This window comes from Pipistrellus kuhlii, unplaced genomic scaffold (assembly GCF_014108245.1).
Source record: "Pipistrellus kuhlii isolate mPipKuh1 unplaced genomic scaffold, mPipKuh1.p scaffold_m20_p_2, whole genome shotgun sequence".
NCBI lineage: Eukaryota > Metazoa > Chordata > Mammalia > Chiroptera > Vespertilionidae > Pipistrellus > Pipistrellus kuhlii.
This window is the reverse complement of record NW_023425515.1, coordinates 65,187,431-65,203,440: the sequence shown is the minus strand read 5'-3', so window position 1 is coordinate 65,203,440 and position 16,010 is coordinate 65,187,431.

The window sequence follows — 16,010 nt, the reverse complement described above, 5'->3', positions numbered from 1 at the left end:
TGGTGGCAGCCATGAAGCAAGCATGGCTCCCCTCCAGGTTACAAAGTTTCAATTGTAGAAGGTAAATAAATTCCAGATACCAGGGCCTCCACTTGGGTTGCGAGGGGGCATGGCTGGCCTGCAAACCACCACAGGCCCTTAGATCAGGCTGCCCCACACCCCAAGGGAAACCCCACCCTGATCTGGGACACCCTTCAGGGCAAACCAGCTGGCTCCCACCTATGCACCAGGCCTCTATCCTATCTAATAAAAGAGTAATATGCAGATTGGCCATCACTCCAACACTCAAGATTGCTGCCCCCATGTGGTCAAAGATCCTGCCCCCATGTGGACACAAGATGACCAGCAGGGGAGGGCAGTTGGGAGGCACCAGGCCTACAAAGGAGGGCAATTGTGGGTAATCAACCCTGCAGGGGAGGGCAGTTGACAGAGGAGGGAAGTTGGGGGCAAACAGGCTGGCAAGGGAGCAGTTAGACATCAATCAGGCTGGCAGGGGAGTGGTTAGGGGGTGATCAGGCTGGCAGGCAGAAGCAGTTAGGGGCAATAACCAAGGCAGGCAGGTGAGCAGTTGGGAGCCAGCAGTCCTGGATTGTGAGAGGGATGTCCAAATGCCCGTTTACTGGGATCAGTCCTAAACAGGCAGTTGGACATTCCTCAAGGGGTCCCAGATTGGAGAGGGTGCAGGCTGGGCTGAGGGACACCCTACTGTCCCTGTGCATGAATTTTGTGCACTGGGCCTCTAGTATATAAATAAGTTTATTTACACAATAAATTCAATTTTTTGGTGCACAGTTCTGAGATTTAACATATGCACAGATTCTTGTAAGATTCACAAAAACAGAATATAGAATAATTTAAAAACTCTCCCAAAATTCCCTGTTACTGCCCAAAATGTAGTCACTGTCCCCTCATATCTAAGCTTGGTAACCACTGCTCCTCTGTCCCTACTGTTTTGTCTTTTTCAGAATGTCATAAAAATTCAACCTTTTGTCGAAAATGGTTTGGCTCAGTGGATAGAGCATCGGTTTGTGGACTGAAAGGTCCCAGTTCGATTCTGGTCAAGGGCATGTACCTTGGTTGCGGGCTCATCCCTGGTAGGGGGTGTGCAAGAGGCAGTTGATCGATATCTCTCTCTCTCATCAATGTACCTAACTCTCTATCCCTCTCTCTTCCTCTCTGTAAAAAAATTAATAAAATATTTTTTAATTCAACCTTTTAAGATTGATTTCTTTAGCTTAGTATAAAACATTTGAGATACAATCATGGTGTATGTATCAAAAGTTCATCACCTTTTATACCTGAGAATTATTCCACGGCTTATTTATACATTCACCCATTGAAGAACATTTAGTTTGGTTCTTGTTTGGGGCAATTATGAATAATGTTATTATAAACATTTGTGTCCAGACTTGTGTGGACACAAATTTCTCTAAAATAAGTACCTAGGAGCCAGATGTGATAGGTTTATAACAAACTTCCAAGAGACTAAATCCTACACACAATGATGAATTCATGGAAAGTGGAACTTACCTATACAGAAGAATCTCATTTCCTAGAATTTTCAATATTTTTTCAGTATATCTTCATGATCTGTTAGATTAATTTTTTGTTGTAGTAGTATAACATACACATAAAAAAGTTCAGAAATTGTAAGTACTCAGCTTAAAAAAGTTCACAAAATGAACAAAAGTGTAATCAGAACCCAGATTGTGAAATAGAGTATAATCAGCACCCCAGACGGTCTCCCTCAAGCTCTCTTCTTCCCAACAAAGTAACCACTAAACTCACTTCTACCAGTGACCTGTTTGAAAACCTTTGACAGAGAAACTGTAATAATTGGAAAAAATAGTCATAGGTTCATAGAAAACTAAAAAAGAATTAAACAAAAAATATGGCACTGATGAACTCAGAGGAAAATTTACTAGAAATAAAATAACATTTGGTTCAACTGTGATGATTGTTACTACAATTATTATAATATAATCACTGATTACTGCTTAATGCAAAAACCATGATAACTTTTGAGATCTCTGAGGGGGCCAAATACGTAGCAATCATCTTCGCAACCTGAGTTCTGAGTAAACTGAGATGTAAAACAAAAGAATGGCAGAGAGAAGTTAAGGTGTCACTTTTATCATACCTGATAGAGGCAAACTTGAGGGTGCAGCATCAAGTCTTTTTTGCAAAGTGAAGTGATTAACAAGAACCAGACTTGGGGAGACTTACCCCCTCAGGTGTAGGCAGTGCTGGATGGAGGTAGGCTTTCTCACATGAGTTCTGGTGTTGCCCAACAGAAGTCTCTTCCAGCCAGTAGGTGCCTGTTTTCCATATAACATCACTAGATTTTCAAAGTTTTCTTTAGAACATAGTTTAGTTCAATAAGGAGGAAAGTTTATCTCCAACTCATTTGGTAAAAAGAAAACCATTCTAGGCAATATTCATGCAGGGGTATGTTTTAATTAAGATATACTATAAAAAAACAAACTCCTAAATGTGAAATGTCTCAAACACAAATAAATTGAGTTTTCGTTCAGTAACAGGCCAAATCATATGTTCCTCATCAAGAGACACATCTTTGACATTTCCCACAGAAGGCTTCCAAGGTTGTACTACTCAACTCAGCATAAACAAGTGAGGGAGGTTTTTATGGGTCAGGCCTGGAAGGGCCTCTCATCATTTCCACTCACCTTCAACCAGCTGGAGACCTAATTGCAAAGGAATCTGGGAAATGTAGTCTAGCTATGAGTGCAGAAAGAAGAGGAGTCTGAATTTTGGTGAACAGCTATCAATCTCTGCCACTGGATGTATGGTTCAGTTGGGCAAAACCTTATATGTTTCCCATTGCCTCCTGTGTCTGACACATAGTAAACGAGAGAGAGAAAGAGAGAGAGAGAGAGAGAGAGAGAGAGAGAGAGAGAGAGAGAGAGAGAGAATGTCAAACTTTTCCAAAATAGCTGTTCCATTTTGCATTACTACCAGATATGATGTTAGTTCCATACTCCTAGTTTGTGAAGATATTTTATCATAAATGGAAATTGAATTCATTAAATGACTTCTCTGCATCTATTGATATGAAATACAACTATTGGTATTACATTAGTAGATGCATCATATGTAATATTGCATTAGTAGATGCAATATCAATGGTGAATTACATTGATTGATTTTTGAGTGGTGAACCAGCCTTGGTTAACTGTTAAGATAAACCCCATTTGGTCATGATGTATTGTTCTTTTGATATTATGCTGGATTCAATCTGTTGCTTTTTGTTGATGATCTTTGCAGTTGTATTTATGAGGTATTGGTCTATAGTTTTCTTCTCTTGTATTGCCTTTATCTGGTCTTGGCCTCAGGAGAGTGCTGTTTTCATAAAATGAATTGGGAAATGGTCCATATGTTTTGTGGAAGAAATTGTGCAAAATTAGTGTTATTTTTTGCCAAAAAATGTGTAATAACATACACCAATAAAATTGTCTGGGCCTGAAGTTTTCTTTTTTGGAATATTTTAAACTATTAAGTGATTTCTTTAAATAGATATGGAACTCTTCATGTTCTCTATTTCTTCTTATTTCTGTCTTTGAAAAAAAATCAGTCAGTTTCATGTAAGCTGTCAAATTTATGTGGATAGAGTTATTTAAAGAAATCCTTTATTATCCTTTCAATATTTATGAGAGTACACAGTCCTGTCAAAATCTTGATTTTGGACTTTTTTATAGGGATTAAATTTCTGTTGTTTTAAGTCACCAGGTTTGCAGTCATTTCCTACAGTGGACCTTGGATACTAATGCACCCAGATATTTATTATTTCAGTTGATCTTCCTTAATTTGTAAAATTCCAAAATTCACTATTATCAATTCTTTTTCTACCTAAAGAGCTACTAGCATTTCCTTTAAGGCAGGGTTTTAAGTCAATAAATTATCTTTGTTTCCCTTCACCTGAGAATGTGTTTATTTTATTTCATTTCTAATGGATATTTCCACTGGCTATAGAATTTTGGGTTGGCAGTCTGTTCTTGCAGCACTTAAAAATGTTGTTCTATCTTCTAATCTCTTGGTTTCTGATGAGAAACCTTCAGTCATTTGAATTGTTGGCACTCTTCAATGGCTGTTTTCAAGAATTTTCATTTTCATATTTGGTTTTCAGAAGCTTGATTACTTTGTGTTTGGAAGATTTCCTTCAGTTTATCCGGTTTGGAATTTGTTTTGCTTATTGGTTGTCAATTTTATTTTCCCTCACTAAATGTGAATTTTTTTTTGCCCAGTAATAGTTTCCTTTTTTATCATTAAGATTCTTCTCTAAATTTCTGGCATAGTCCTCATTTGTTCTATGAAATGGTTCGTATTTTTTAGAATAAAAATGTTTACTAATAACCAACCTATGTAATAAAGCTTAATATGCAAATCGAATGGCAGAACTATGACATGCACTGAGAAACAGGGAGAAGATGCTCAACACAGAAGCTGCCCCCAGCTCACAGGCCCCATGCCGGCCAAGGCAGGTGCTGGTAGGGGGAAGGGGAGCCCTGATTGCCCCGCCAGTTTCCCCACATATCAGCCCTGATTACGTCCAGGCCTAAGGACCCTATTCATGCATGAATTTCTTGCACCAAACCTCTAGTTTACTTATAATCATATTAATGAAACTAAATGAATTATATTAAGTTTACATTACAAAATATTTCAATAACTACATTAAAAAAACACACAAAGTAATGTTCATGTACACAGGTTGGTTTAATTGTCTAAAAAAGACTTAAATTTTAGGTTACTCAATTTCAGTGCCTTTGTTAACTGGAGATAATCATAGTACACTTTAAGGCACAAACCAAAAAGCCCTGGAGTTTTCTCAGTGTCCTCACTTCTCATAATGTGTTCTTCCTCCCAGAGTAAGACTATATCCTTATACATTTATTGCTTTACACCTCAAGAGAGAATTTCCCCACCTTCCATTCTGCTAATTCTCCAGGACATTTAGTCTTTAAAAGAGACATCACAGAAAAACTGTCCTTATGGCTTGATGAAGAGAACTTGACTAGGTTCAATTAATAATTAATACAAGAGTCCAGCTGGTATGGCTCAGTGGTTGATTGTCAACCTATAAACCAGAGGTTATGGTATGATTTCCAGTAGGGCACACGCCCCAGTTGCAGGTTCAATCGCCAGTGGGGGAGGAGCGTGTGCAGGAGGCAACTGATCAATGATTCTCTCTCATCATTGATGTCTCTATATATCTCTTCCTCTCTCTTCCTCTCTAAAATCAATACAAATATTTAAAAATAATTAATTCCATCCCTAACTGGTTTAGTTCAGTGGATAGAGCGTTGACCTGCAGATTGAAAGGTCCCAGGTTTGATTCAGGTCAAGGGATTGCAGGCACATCCCCAGTGGGGAGTGTGCAGGAGGCAGCTGAATTGATGTTTCTTTCTCATCAATGTTTCTAACTATCTCTCTCCCTTCTTCTCTGTAAAATATCAATAAAATATATTTTTAAAAAATAATAATTAATTCGAGAGGAAAATTATAGGGTGTGGACCCTTAGACCTATGTTTCAACTAAACAGATATTATTCTTTTCTGAAACAGTGAAAAACTGTCCCAGATTTCAAGCTTAGAATCCTTAGGAATCCTCCAGATGCTCATGATGTTGGGGGTTGGGCAGTTTATAACAAAGACCTTCAGATTAAGGAGACAATTGCAAATAGTAGGCAGTTTCCATTTAAGACTAATGAGCAAGATCCAGATGACCAGAACTACTGATTCCCATGCTTTTATTTGCATTATTTCGTCCTCTATTTCCCTAGATATTTTCCTTTTCTTTCCTGATCTAAGATTCCGATTGTGAGTAGACAGTTGTTAACTCTGATATCTATACAGTTTATATACTTAATAATTTGTTTGTGTACATATATATTTCTTGGCATGATACTAATACCTGCCTATAATTTGATTGTGATTTGGTTAAAGCATAAAATCAAACTGGCTATTGGGTTTGTACTTATTTTATTGGCGGTGCTACTCAACTTCATTTGATACTATTTCCTTATGACAAATCAGACAAAACAAACTCCTTGTTAATCCCTGTTAATTGGACTCAACCACCAAGCAACTTATTTAAATGGCAAATACCACAATAGACCATATAGAAATTGAAAGTCCCTACTATGTCAAACCTAGACAGGGGTTCTCCTTTTCCTATAGAAAAAAAAAAATAGCACAGAGAGGAGCTAGCCTATGTAATCAAGCTTTCACAGATATAGAGCATAGATAAAGCTAGGTAACACATGGGGTAGATTGAAAAGTTGCCTCACTTTTATAGACCTTGCAATAAAGGTGCATTAGTTAAGCTAAACCCTCATGCCTATCCAATTTACAGATTTCAGTCAACAGTCTTTTGTGTTTCACATCCAATACCACTTGTTAGGGGCAACCCCAGGATCTGCTTTTAGTGAAATACTCATATGTGGGTGTCAAATAGAATTGGCCTGTTTCCAGGCAATAGAATTTGTGCCAGGCCTATTCTATTTAACACTCATATATGAATATTTAAAGCATAAAAGACTAATGGCTGCATTCTGAAATCTATAAACTGGACAGGCATCTCTAATGTCAGTAAACTTCAAGATAGTTCTTAATATTACCCTTGGTCTATTCTGACCCACCAATTTCCCTTCCTTAAAAAAAAAAAAAATAGACATTTAGATCATTTAACCCAAAAAGTAAAAAGTTATGAGCTTCAATTTACATTAAAAAATATACTCCCAATATGCCAAATTTGAGTTTTGATATCTGGTCAAGGCATATACCAGAAGCAAGCAAATCAGTATTTCTCCTCCTCTCTCTCAAAGAGAAAATAAATAAAAACAATCACTGAAGGAATATTTTAGATGGCTTTCTTCTTCATTTCACACTTTACATGAGGCTTGAAAACTAGGCAGAGTTCTATAAACAATCATACAGAGACCAGCAGGAATGACAATATCACTGAGGCCATAGAACTCCTCATCTAAGAGCTTCATAAATTTGGACAGGTGGCTGTTCAAAACTGGGGCCACTCAGCATGGGACATGTGCTGACTTAGGACATAGGGACGGAATATTGTCCTTACATTGCAGCATACCTCTGCTGGATCTCCATTTTTAAATTATCCAAAAGCAAACATAAAAACCATAAAACTATGTAATTTGGCTAATATCCTCATATCTGGTTGTGTGGCCTGTGCAGATTGGAAATGGTATCAGTTCTCTTGATTTAATCTGGCCATTTTTGGCTCCTGCCTTAGAAGTATACTACAAGCTCATAGCATAACTGTTCTCTTAGTAATTGTCCATGTGGCAACTCTCATTTGCTCTCCAGGGTCTTAAATTATGCTGTGCAGTCACTGTTCCACCAAATGGTCTAAACATGATCCAACAAAATGAACAAGAAAATCTGTCACTTAGTAGAGTTTGGAATGACTACTCTCCGGAACTTTTCACATGACCACAACACATCAAACAGTGATATAAATCTTGAAAAATTATGTCCATAGATGATAATGGTCTATCCTGCAGCCTTGGCAGATTAAAAAGCCAAAAGGAATCCTGACAACTGATAGCAACATAATTCACCATCTTTATTTTAAACCCAGACACATTTTCCCAGTCCTGTGTTAAACAATATTGGGGCAGAGCAAAAATGAGCACCTGCTTGCTCCAGGGATTACTTGCTCTCAAGAAGATAAACCTATAAACCAACTTAACAGCTTACTTATCAAAACTAACAATTTATTTATCAAGACTTTCTTCAAGATCCTCATCTGCTATGCCCATGAATCCAGTTATTATATCATAAACTTCCCAATCCCAACAAAGTTACTGACCTTTCAGGACACAAATTGAAATCTCCTAAATTAGTTGACTTTAAATCCTATAAATATACTTCCATAATTTCTCCACTTTGAGAAGCTATTGATATATTTTTTTCAAGCTGGTGTTCTCCCTCACTGCTGGAAGTCTAATAAACTTAGTCTTTTTTTATTATTAATCCTCACTTGAGAATATTTTTTTCCATTGACATTTTGAGAGAGTAAAAGGAAGGGAGGAGGGGGCAGAGAGAGAGAGAGAAACATCAATGTGAGAGACACATCAGTTGACTGCCTCCCACATGTGCCCCAAACAGGACCAGGGATCAAACCTATAATCCAAATACATGCTCTTGGCCAGAAATCAAACCCATGACCCTTTGGTCCAGGAGCCAATGTCTAACCACTGAGCAACATCAGTCAGGATAATAAATAATCTTGGTTGATCAGTGAGTTTCTCTGGTGGTCAACTGGGGTATAGATAGTTGGCACTACTAAACTTTTATCAAAATGGGCCTTTGTCCTCAGAATACCTTACCTGACTAGTTTTTTAATATCCCTTAAGATTCCTTTGAAATTCATGGAAAACTTTCATCCCCTTTGGTGATCCTCACCCTTATGGCTTATCCCCTTGCCATGAGCACTACAGTGAAATGCAGATAAAGCTTATGAAAAACAGAAGATGAGAAGATTACTCATTGTCCTACTTCTCTGCCCAACCTACAAAGTTCTACTTTGTTTACATGCAGACATGTAGAGTATGCTTCCTTGTTATGTAATCAGTGGTCTTGGTGTATAATTGGTGTCGACTGGTAGACCCTCACTAGGGTATAAAAACCTTCAGTAAAGTCCTTAAATGTGTGAATAAAAGAAACTGCTCAAATAGAAAGAAAACCAGTCATCTGCAGGCAATGCTTCCTAAATTATGCCTGTTCTCACAAGCTTGCCATGCAATGAGAAAAATAAGTAGGATAGCGTAAATTTTCATAATGTTACATAGTTTATGCTATATTTTATTCCACTCTCTTGATTTTAAAAAGGCTTCCCATTCTTTTATGAAATGGTGGTATTAATATATGACAGTTTTCTGCATTTGTGATTTTTAAATTGATATTACTTGAAAATTAAAATTGGCAACACTATCAGTCATCCAACTTCATTTTATTTTAATAATTTTCTTCTTTGTGAACTCTGAAAATCTGGGAACTACTCATCTAGGCATGTCAAAGTATAATTTCCAAAAAATTAAAATCATGACTCTCATGCAAATATGTAGTGTACAAATGTCAAAGATTTTTTTGAACTCATTAATGAATGAATCAGCAGGATGACAAACCTGTTTCAAAGGAGAATATAAGAGTTTGAGAGTTACCAAAAGAAAGCTGAAATAAGACTGCTAATTTATATACAGGGCAATGAAACTGTAACCTTTAGGGGTTATCTTTTCCATAGGATAAAAACCATTAGAATCTCTACCAGGAAAAAAAAAAAGTAATTTACTTCTTATCAAGTTAATATGCAGTTTTATGGAGTTTGGGCCTTGGTCAATAATAAATAATAAGAGTGGCAGAATACTCAGATCAGCTTCTTAGACAGTCTCTAGGTTGAGTCCATAAAGTACTACTGTAATTTTTCTGCCTTATTTCCAAGTTTTGGATAATTTTATTAAGAGGAACTTGCCACTAATATTTGGATGGAGGTTACATATATATAAAGTGTGGATCTATAGGTTTATAGATATGAAACTTAAAGGAAATAAACCAAAATTGAATAATTATTATGACTTGGAAATAGTATTATCAGTGTATTAGTTTGAGAAGGCCGCCATAACAAAGTACTCACAAACTGAATGGCTTAAACACAGAATGTGTTGTGTTGTCTCATAGTTCTGGAGGCTAGAATTCCATGATCAAGTTGTCAACAGGACTACATTCCTTCTGAAGGCTCCAGGGCAGGAATTCTTCCTTGCTTCTTCCTAGTTTCTGTGGTTGCCAGCAGTCTTTGGCATTCCTTGCTGGGTAGCTTTGTAGTAGTTAAAACCCAGGAGCAGAGTAGGAGTCCTAGACCAGGTACAGAAGGTCACCAGGGCTGAAAACCCCAGGGGACCTAGAAAAGGACAATTGTAAGGTGTGACCTCACCCCCAGGGTGACCTTTCCCTCCCCATCATATCCTTAGTCATGCTGTTTAGACCTCCTGATCTCTCATATCTCTAGGCATGTGGTAGGTCCCATTAGAGGAGGAACAATGTGGCTGAAAAAATAGCCTCCTACAAGCCCTTGCACAACCACACCCTTACACATTAAGCACTAGAGATAACATCTAGGTCACAGTAGTGTTTCAGCTCCAGGCCCAGAAAAACAGTGAGGCCAGGCAGGGTAATGCCATGGCTGACATCAGGTTCTACTGTGATGACTAACGACCTTTAGCCCTGGTGCCAACAAATCAGTGAAGACCACAACCCTGAAAGAACACAACTAGAAAACTAATGAATATTCATGCTTCAGCCTTTTCCCTCTCCTTCCCTCAAGGAGCATATATACTTGTTTTCTCTCTCCTAATCTCCAAGGCGCCTTCTTTTGTCTCTGTAACTTGTTTCCTGAGCCCACACAGCCCAACTGGCTTATTTCTTCCATGGCTCACTCCTTCTACCTCTGTGACTTTCTAAATTAACTAGAGGCCTGATGCACAAAATTCTTGCAAGAGTAGGCCTTCCTTCCCCTGGCTGCCTGCACCGGCTTACCTCTGGCACACAGTTCCCGGGCTTCCCTCCAGCCACCAGGAGGCGCCTGGGACTTGGGTTTCCCTCTGGCTGCCAGCAGGCACCTGGGACCCAGGTTTCCCGCACAGCCTCGGCCTCGTTTAGAAGGTTGCCCAGAAGGCCATCTGGTCTAAGTAGCATATTACACTTTTATTATAGATTTTTGCTTGTATAGGATTCTTGGCTCTGAATTCTTTTCTTAGCCAGGACTCAAGTACTGAGGTTACTGAACCAAGATCCCATAACATTCTGGGACCATTTCATTGCCAACAGCTTTATCACTGCAATCTCTGCCTTCATCTTCACATGGATGTCTTTAATTATCTTTTAAATGTTATTTCTTAGTGGTATTCTAGGGTTTATCATACATATCTTAACTTCTGATAAGCTAATCCTATATAATAAAAGCCTAATATGCTAAATATCTGGTTGTCCGGTTGTCTGTTCAAACAAAGCATAGTATGCTAATGATATGCTAAGGCCACTCAACTGCTCATTATAACATGCACTGATCACCAGGGGGCAGACAGTCAACTGGTCGACCAGTCAACCGGTTGCTATGACATAAACTGATCACCATAGGGCAGACACTCTGGATGGTAGGTTAGTTTGCTGCTGGGGTCCAGCCAACTGGGACTGAGTGAAATAGGCCAGACAGACCCTGGAGCCCTCCTATGGTCCCCCCCCCCCAGCTGGCCAACCTCCTGCATCCATCCCCAGCCCCAATCATGTACCAGTGGGGTCCCTCAGCCTGGCCTGTGCCCTCTCACAAACTGGGGACCCTTGGGGGTTGTCAGAGAGCCAATTTTGGCCTGATTCCATGGGCCAGGCCCAGGAACCCCACTGATGCACGAATTTGTGCACCAGGCTTCTAGTATATTATCTAATCAGTATCATTAGATTTACAAAAATTCAATTGCTGTTATTGTTAAGCATAGTACATGTGTTCTGAATCCAACATTACATTGTTATAATTATTAATTTATATAATTTTATGACTATTAAAAGATAGGCAAGCATATATTTATAGAATTTGTTATATTAACCTTATTATTTACCATTTCTGGCTCTCTTCACTTGTTCCTGTGGATTAGAGTCACCATCTGGTAACTTGCTTTAACTCCAGTGTAACCTTGCTCCCACCTGCTTTCTTTGTGCTACACTTTTATTGGCAAATATATTGCATTTCTATGTGTTATAGGTTCAACCATAAAATTTTGTTGATATATTATTTTACAATTGCTTTCAAATCAATTAAGAAAAGATGGGAGAAGAAATTTACACTTATACTGTTTCATAATTGCACAATTACCTTTGCCACTGCTACTTGTTTTTTCATGTGGATTCAAATTACTATTTTGGATCACAGGCAGTTTCTGTTTCCTGTTTTTTTCTCCCTTTGTATAGGTCACATTTTCCTGTTCTTTGAATGTCTCATAATTTTTTTTTCTTGAAATTACATGTTTTAAATAATATGTTGTAGCAACACTGGATACTGACTCCTCACCCCTTCTCTGGAGCTTGTTTTATTGTTGTTATTGTTTGCTTCTTTATTTGTTCAATGACTTGGATAGAGAACATTAGTGAATTCCATTTCCCCTGCAGTATGAAACCTCTGATATTGCTCCTTGGAGGGAACACTTTGGGTACGCACACAGTCAGTCTGAGATGATAGCAGTTTTAGCATAGCTTCTCTCTCTCTCTCTCTTTTTTTTTTAAATTGAATTTATTGGGGAACAGGTTTCAAGTGTACAATCCAATAGACTGTCATCTACACACTGCATCCTGAGCCTATTGCCCCCAAGCAGTTCCTTTCAATCTTCATCCCCACCCCCTTTTTGTCCACCTCCACATATCCCCAACTTGGCTTTCCCTCTGGCTATCACTAAACTGTTGTCTAGGTCTACATGTTTTACACACACACACACACACACACACACACACACACACGTATACACACATACTAGTGACCTGGTGCATGGATTCATGCATGAAAGGAAATTAATTAGAAGGTGGTTGGTGGGGTGAGACTGGGTAAAATGGGCTGGACATGCCCTGGAGCTAAACTCCTGGGGTCCCCCAGCTGGCCACACCTGGGGCGGCACTGGGGCTTAAAGGCTGTCTTGCAAAATGAGCAAGGACCCTCTGGCAGGTGAGATCTCTTGGCCTGGCCTGTGGGAATTGGACCAAAACCAGTTCTTGGACATCCCCCAAGGGGTTCTGAGTGTGAGATGGCACTCTGCAAAGTTGCTGTCATACAGGGTGTGGAACGCAAATGCAAGTGTGCTGTAAACCAGATTTTGGGAACAACATAACCTAAGGCCGAAGGTGGAATGGAGCAGCCCCATGAGGACTCAGGCTCCCTCCTCTCTGGTTTTGGGATGTATCACCCAAGAACCACTGCTGCCCAGTCATTGCAGTTTGGCAACTCCTGTGTGGAACGTTTGCCCTATGGTGGTCAGTGCTTGTCATGGCGACCTGTTGGATGGTTGGACACTTGGCATATTATATATATATATATATATATATATATATATATATATATATATATACACACATATATATATATATATTAGAGGCCCAATGCACAAAATTTGTGCAAGAGCCTTGGCCCCAATCCCCACCTCTGCAGCCTCTGCCGTGGCCCCCGCCCACTGTGGCTTTGTCTGGAATGAAGGATGTCCAGGAGGATGTCTAGACTAATTAGCATATTATGCTTTTATTATGATAGACTAGAGGCCCGGTGCATGAATTTGTGCACCAGTGTGGTCCCTCCCTCAGCCTGGTCTGCAGGATCGGGCCAAAATTGGCACTCCAACATCCTCCAAGGGGTCTCAGATTGTGAGAGAGACTCCACCGGTGCATGATTGGGGCTAGGAAAGGACCCCACCAGTGCATGAATCCATGCACCAGTCCTCTAGTATGCATATAAGATCTTTGGTTAATCTCCCCCTGCCCTCCCCCCTACCCACTTCCCTCTGAGATTCATCAATCTGTTCCATGTTTCCATGCCTATGTGTTGAGCATCTGCCCCCTGGTGGTCAGTGTGCATAATAGTTACTGGTCCCACAGGAGGGCTCCAGGGTTTATCTGGCCTGTCTCGCTCAGTCCCAATTAGCTGGACCCCAGAAGCAAGCTAACCTACCAGTTGGAGTGTATGCTCCCTGGTGGTCAGTGCACATCATAGCGAGTGGTTGAGCGGCCTTAGCATATCATTAGCATATTATGCTTTAATTGGTTGAATAGACTACTGGAAAACCAGACACTTAGCATATTAAGCTTTTATTATATAGGTTGTGTGTGTGTGTGTGTGTGTGTGTGTGTGTGTGTGTGTGTTATCTTGCTTAATCCCTTCACTGTCTCTTTATCTGATCTCTCTGTTATGCTGTCTGCCTCCTTTGGCCTCAAACCAAGTTCATAGATTCCATTAATTGCTGACTGATTGCTATTACTGACTGATTGCTCTATCATCTTTGATAATGCCCCAGGGCATAAATTATTCTACAGTCTGATCTAATTGACTTTGGGCCCCTTTTCAGGAACACTTTTGGAAGACAGTGAGTCCCAGAGGGACTCACTTGTTAACTGTCTCTTTTGCTGATTCTCTCTGGTAAACTAGCTGGCCACTGCTTTAGGCCATTGCTATCATAGATGTATCAGCTGCCTCTTAATTGTTTTCCACCAAAATCTCCATAGTCACTGAGAGCACTCTTAGGCTTGAATTTCCCCACAGTGTGTTTCAAATATAATCACTTTGTTTAAGGAAAGCTTTGTAGATGTCTGCTATTATGGATTGCCTCTCTGCTTGGGAAAAAAAAGTATCAGAACCAATGTGCTGGACCCTGAGCAGGTCTTCTCAGTTTGCCTCTCTTAGAATTGAACTTGTACCTGAATAGTAGGTTGAAGGGAAAGTAATATAGGTCCCAAGATTCTCTGCCTACCATGCCCTGGAAACAGAGGCCAGATGAAATGAGGGCACTCCTGACCTCTCAGCCAAATTCATTAGGAATTTAGTCTCTGAAACTCAGAGTAAGAGGGTATGGCAGCTGTCCTTCCATGTGAGATACTGTATCCTTTGACTGGGAGTTTAGGAAAGAGGACTTCCATCTTCTTGTCCATACTTACATGGTGTGGAATTTCAATCATAGTATACTGGAGATGGAAATGAAAGAATGGGTCATGAAATGTGAGAAAAGAAGGGGACGCTGTAATACTTTCAATAATGAAGATATGCTTAAAAAAGAAAAAGAAAAGAAAAGAAGCCCAGCTGGTATGGGTCAGTGGTTGAGTGTTGACCTATGAACCAGGAGTCACGATTCAATTCCCAGTTAGGTCACATGCCCAGGTTGCAGGTTCTAGCCTCAGGTGGGTATTGTGCAGGAAGCAGCAAATCAATGATTCTCTCTCAACATTGATGTTCCTATCTTTACCCCCCCCCCTTCCTCTCTGAAATCAATAAAAAATATATTTTTTTTTAAAAAAAGAAAATGATATTACTAAAATTATAAATTTGATTATCTAAAAATCAAATTTCTAGAAAAGCAGGTCAGAAAAATCATATGGCCAATCAAGATCACATAAGTAAAATGTCCTTTTTTATTATATTACTAGAAGCCCAGTGCACAAATTCAGGTCCCTTTGCCTGGCTGGCTTCGAGACCTATTGGAGGGCTGGCCAGCCAGGGAAAAGGACTGTGGGAGGTTGGTCAGCTGAGAGGGGGGCAGCGGAGGGGCCATAGGAGGTTGGCTGGAAGTTGGGGAGGGATCATGGGAGGTTGGAGGTGGGAGCACATTGACCACCAAGGGGCAGTTCCTGTGTTGAGTGTCTGCCCTCTTGTGGTCAGTGCACGTCATCATAGCGACTAGTCGACTTGTTCTGATCATTTGCTCATAATGGTCATTTAGGCTTTTATAAATATAGATACTAGAGACCCAGTGCATGGATTTATGCACCAGTGGAGTCCCTTGGCCTGACCTGTGCCCTCTCGCAATCCAGGACCCCATGAGGGTGTCAGACTGCCAGTTTCAACCCGATCCTTGGAGGCCAGGCCAAGGGACCCCACCAGTGCATGAATCCATGCACCAGTCCTCTAGTATGCATATAAGATCTTTGGTTAATCTCCCCCTGCCCTCCCCCCTACCCACTTCCCTCTGAGATTCATCAATCTGTTCCATGTTTCCATGCCTATGTGTTGAGCATCTGCCCCCTGGTGGTCAGTGTGCATAATAGTTACTGGTCAAATGGTTGAACAGTTGAATGGTTGCTTAGGCTTTTAAATATATAGATAAACATCTGCCTCCAAAATACTATATTTTTTTCAAATTGACATTATTGCTCATTCTGGCAATAGTGTCTCATTCCTAATCCTGACTGTCCTAACTGTCAGGTATCTGGCCCTTCATAGTCATCCCT